This window comes from Vigna umbellata, chromosome 3 (assembly GCF_029865625.1).
Source record: "Vigna umbellata cultivar VRB3 chromosome 3, Vumbellata_1.0, whole genome shotgun sequence".
Lineage (NCBI taxonomy): Eukaryota > Viridiplantae > Streptophyta > Magnoliopsida > Fabales > Fabaceae > Vigna > Vigna umbellata.
Window position 1 is genome coordinate 39,945,788 of NC_142167.1, and position 6,000 is coordinate 39,951,787.

The following is a 6,000-nucleotide window of genomic DNA, read 5'->3' on the forward strand; positions in this document are numbered from 1 at the left end:
GAGTACTAAGACTCTAGGCCGAACACCTTTTAAAGACCAACATTATTTGACACCCAATACTAATACTGATGAGAAATTATGAAATAACGAACGTTATCGATTTTTGGCTGAAGACTCTTATTCTAAAACGGTAATAATAGATTACTGAAAACGAGACCCAACGCTTGGTTTAAGATCGAGCCCTTTAGAAATCGAACACTATCGAACGAGCACCGGTCCACGACCAAGTACTTATCAGGAACGAGCGCTACTGAGGTCGAACGCTTGGTCCAAGACCGAGCACTAGTAAACTTACATAAAACGACTGAATATATATATACAATTGCTCCACACTTACTTTTAATGAAAAAGAACGATAACGTCTTACGACATTAAGTAGTATATAATACATTAACTACACTGTTTAGGAAACCTAAAGAAGGACTACACTTAGGCCGAACACTCATTTATACATATCTAATATTATAACACGATCTTCATTAATGAAATTCCTTGTAGAAGAAGAACTTAATATAGACGGACGCTCAAAGCGGTGAATACGAACTCTCGGTCACAGTTTACCTAATCATATATAGTATTACAGAAAGACTCTTAGACATTATCCCTAAAGTATGAGAAATCAGGTAAGACCATGCAATCCCAAGAAGAACCGAACGCTCGCTAATGACGCTCGACCATACTATCACCTTTGCTCAGAATACTACGGTTCGAAGATCAAACCCTATCTCAACTCAGTTCACAACGTATATCATTCATCCATCCACACATCCAAACAAGCAGTACACGCATATCTAATACTCATCAAATAATCAAACAACGTATCATGCAAACATACTCATGTTCAAAACAAAGATTTAATCAAATTATATAAGCTTCCCTTACCTCTATACGTAACTGAACGCTCAACAATGCAGAATAGAGCTCCCCACTACCAAAGACTTAACGTTCGACAGTTACGTTTTTAGGAGTACTGAACCAAATAGAAAACCAGAAACACTCAGAATTATACGATTCACTCAAGCGACCAGAAATAGAAGGTTGCATGCGAGACTAAATGAACGTGCTAAAGAGAAATAAACTCATTGGCTTAGAATCACAAACCGATCGGTTTAAACGAAAGCTCTTAACGTCGAGAGTGTTCAAACGGTGCCTGAGAGGTGATCGGAAGAAGAAAAGGTGAGATTTTCTTAGAGAGAAGATGGAGATGGTAGAGAGAAGGAGGACATTTCAGAAGGTTGAAGATGGATGGTGCATGCAGAGAAGTGGCACGAAAATTTGAAAGTTTCAGTTTTACTCCTACCGTCAAAATCGTTCGTCCAATCTGCATCACACACCTGTCTTCCACTTTCTGAATTTCAGACGCTTCGTTTGCTTACACATGTACTCCACTAAGTTGGGGTTTTTATGGATCTGACATCTAGTTTTTCTTCTTTTTATTTTTTAAAAATTTGGTTTTAGTTTCTTTTAGATTGTAAATCTTTAAAATTAGGTTAGATTTTACTTTGTGTATAAAATTTAGAGTTTTATGAAAATTCACTTAAAAAAAGTTGATTTTAGCAATGTTTTCATGTAATAATAATTCTTGTGTCTTTTGGAAAAATAAAAATATAGTTTTGCCTAGATAGGTTTTTGCTTTTTTTTATTTTTGATCTTAACCCCTTTGATCCAATTTTTGAGTTTTGAAGAAAATTTCCTAGTCAAAGTTGGTCAATCAAGCATTTAGATCATCATCAACGAAAATAATGTTGATGATCTTTTAGACATGTGACACACAAGATGTGCTTTGCACTAAGTATTTTAGAAATAATGTTGGATTTAAGAAGGTATCTCTTTTCAAATTTAGATGACCAGTTTCTCTTTTCAAAATAATGACCATTAGCATGAACTAGACTAATGCTAGGCTATGTTATTTGCCAAAATTAATTTAATTTTTTCACATAACATTGGTCTGACCAACATTTACTCTAAATATATTAAACTACTTTTGAACTTCTTAATAACGAGTAGGCGGACACTAGTAACAATAATTATTATATTTTGTTATATATTAGCATCTAAACCAACTCTTCATACGATTCAATTTAGTTGTCGTGACCAATGCTACTGTAAGTAGACTTTTTTTTCAACATTGTCCTAAATTTGATATCTTTAAATATCAATATTTTTTAAAATATTAATAGCTTAAAGTAATATTTTATCATAATTTAAATTTAATATTCAAACAGGATTATTTATTGTAAATTTATAAATATTTCTTTTATATAATAAAAAATCTAATTAGGAAACAATAAAAGCTTCCACGATCCATGATATTTTTTAATGAAAAAAAGAGACGGTGAAAGCGTAATCCCATGTTTACTAAGAATGACCTCCAAAATTATTACTAAAGTATAAAGGTAAACATTTACAAATATTGAAAAAATAGACCTTATAATACTTTGAAGATTTAAGAAACTAACCTTTTAAATAATGGTAAATAATGAATTTTTATTTCATGTCAACTAATTTGATTATAATTCTATTTATTAAACTAAGACCATCTGATATGTATGAAATATAATACACAGTATGAAAAAATGCAAAAAATTGTCAGTGATATAAATAATTTTTTTATCATAGATTTGGAAATAGGACATCCAATTGATAAAATATACGAAATTGTAATTTTTCAAAAGGTTAACACTTAAGCACACACACACACACTATATATATATATATATATATATATATATATATATATATATATATATATATATATATATATATATATATATATATATATAACATAATAAATGTATACGTAATTACATTTAAGATTTATGAATTGAAATAGATAGTTCGTTCAGTATTACAACAATGTTAGCAATATGCACTACTTCATATACAAGAAGATTGTCAAAATAAAATGACACATAATTTGTATTGTAATTCATGGTGATATTTCATTGAATTGAATGGACCTATTGTTAAATTGTAACAACAACCAACCAAGAAATGAATGAATTTGTTTAAAACATTTTTTACCCTTCTTGAAAACTTTAAGGTGTATAAAACTATTTTCAATTAATATATAGTTCAACCTTTCAAAGATTAAACAGATTATTAATCAAGAACAATGAAAAAAATCAACACAGACAATTATACTAACTCAACTCTAAGAGTTTACATCCCTTCTTCTTCTAACAACCTTAGTTTGAAGGAAATCAATTAATAAGAAGTGTCAAGATTACAAAATATAAGATTCACCTATGTACTCCAAATCTCTAATCACAACACAAACAAATTTTAGGCTACACACTGACACTAGGAACCAAGATCACACTCCTGAGGGTGACGCTACACACACTCACACTAGGAACCTTGCCTACACAGCAAATGTAATCACAATTCACAAAGAATTACAAAAAAACAAAACCTAGTACACCTCTAGTGCTGATATTACAAAGAAACCAGAATTCAAATCCTTCCTTGATCTTTTCTTTCACTCTTGAAGCCTTACAACTTGAATTTCCTCAATTGATGTTTGGCTTCTCCAAGAATGCTCCAAGACCTCTCAAAGAATGTTTTCATAATAGAAAGCGCTAAGTATGTTTTTCGTGCCTGTAAAAGAAATGAACCACATATATATAGCAAAGTCATATATCTATCAATTTTAATCGATTAGATTATTTCCTTAATCGATTAAAATTTGCACACAATTCTAATCGATTAAGAAATCGATTTGGTGTTTTTCTTAATCGATTAAAATAGAAAATAATCTTCATGGTATGCATTAGACCATTTCAATCAATTAGATTATTTCCTTAATCAATTAAAATTTACACATAATTTTAATCGATTAGTTCATTTTCTTAATCAATTAAAATAGAGAGTAAGGCACAAATTTTTTACAGTTTTAATATTCAATACATATCATCATACATTCAACATAGATTGATACTACATATAATTAATCATAGTTTCACAACTTATTTATCAAGTTAGGAACATTAATCAACATCATCCCACTACTCGGCTTCAAACAACTCGACATCATCTAGCTTGGCACCAACCAACTTGGCACACCTAGGAAACCGCTAGGCACAACTCAGACTAAGCTTAGGATAACTCGGCCAAGACTCTCCAAAGCTCAGCAACACATCATTAGGGCTCCTTGTCATCAACATGATCTTCATCTTCTTGTTGTCTTCCTCTATAAGAAGATTTTTCTTCTATTTTCCAACTTGAAAGAATTTAGCAATGTGATCAGGCTTACAACAACTGTAACACTTCCTCAATCTACACTCATTTGCATAGTGGTCGTGCTTGCCGGTTTTCTCTTCACAATAATCCTCAAAATTACCTCGGTCACGTCCACCTCATCCTCGGCCTTCTCATCCTCTGCCTCTAAGACCTCGACTCTAGGTATTCCAAGTTTCATTTAAGTCAAATTGTGCCTATAGTTCTTGGTCGAGAGGTTCAATGAATTATTCCTGACTCCTTCTCCTTTGTTTGGTGGGCTTCTAATGACCCACCAAGTTCATCCACTATGAGAATTGACAAGTTCATCGATTCTTGGATGGTGCACACGATACTTTCAAAATCTTTTATGAGTGATCACAAGATTTTTCTCACAATCTGGCTAGGTGGCATTTGATCTCCATTCCTGCCGAGTTGCTTGGTCACCTTCTCCACCTAAGTTACGTACTCGATTTCATGCTCTTTGGGTCCATCTTCAACTATTCAAACTCCTTTTTGAGAGATTGTATTTAGACTTATCTACCGTTGTTGTCACCTTTATATGCAACCTCTAATATCTCCTAGGCTTGCTTTGTGGATGCGACATTTGCTATATTTTTTAATCTCAACTCATTTATTGCATTACAGAGAAAATACAATGTTGACCTATCGCTTGCACGTGTTTTCTCCAACGCGGTCATCTATGCCACCGTATATGTTTGTCCTCATCGGGTTCATTGTATTTGTGTTCCACCATATCCCAAATGTAAGATCCAGGAAAAATAAGGGTCTTATAAATAAGGTAGTCTTGTGAATTTAGTGTTTTTGTTTGGAAATTAGTGTTATTTATATTTTGGCTTGGGGACAAAAGAGTCTTTTACCTTTTATTAATAAGGTGCAAGAAATTAAAATAGGGTGGGTGTAGAAAGGAAAATAATGCAAATTAAATAACGTGGGAATTTAATAAAAAGATATTATGAAAATCTTTTTGAAGATTTAGTTGTTGTTATCTTAAAAAGTAGTTGAAAGAAAATATGAGATATAATCTTGAGATTAAAAGAAATATTATTATTAAAAAAGATATTACTAAATATTGTTAGATATTCTAAAGGATATTCTTGGATATTGTTATATTGTTAGATAATAATAATATATATTATTGATAGACTTATCATAATTAATTAGAATAAAAATATTAAGATAGAGGATATTAAGGACTTATAAGAATTAATTAAGTTAAAGATAAATTTATTTTACGTTATCTATATCTTTTATCTTAGTTGGTTGGTATTACTCCTTATGGGCTTTTATTATAAATAGAGTACCCTATGTGTATATTTCACAGAAAAAAAATTAATCCCACACATAGTTGTCACTATATTATACACCTCCTATCTATATAGAAACTCTAACTATTAGGAAAATAAAAAGAAAGAGAAAGAGAGAGAAACATTCTTAGAGAGAAGAAAAGGATTAGATGTAGAAAACGTTAGTGCAAAGGGAGATTTGTTGTGATCCTTGGAGTGTAGATAAAGCCTTAGTATTGGACAAGGTAAGAGGAGCTTACATTCTTGATTTGTTACGTTCTTGATTTGTTATATTCTTGATTTCTTAGATTCATGATTATTTACATTTGTTTGTTGTACGTTATATGTTCTTGATTATCTTGATTGGTAATCCTTGTTTTAATGCATGTATACATGATTACGAATTATGATTATTTGTTGTTATTGTTGGGTATGCGTAAATATATGTATGATGGGTGTTTCTGCATGGGATTAG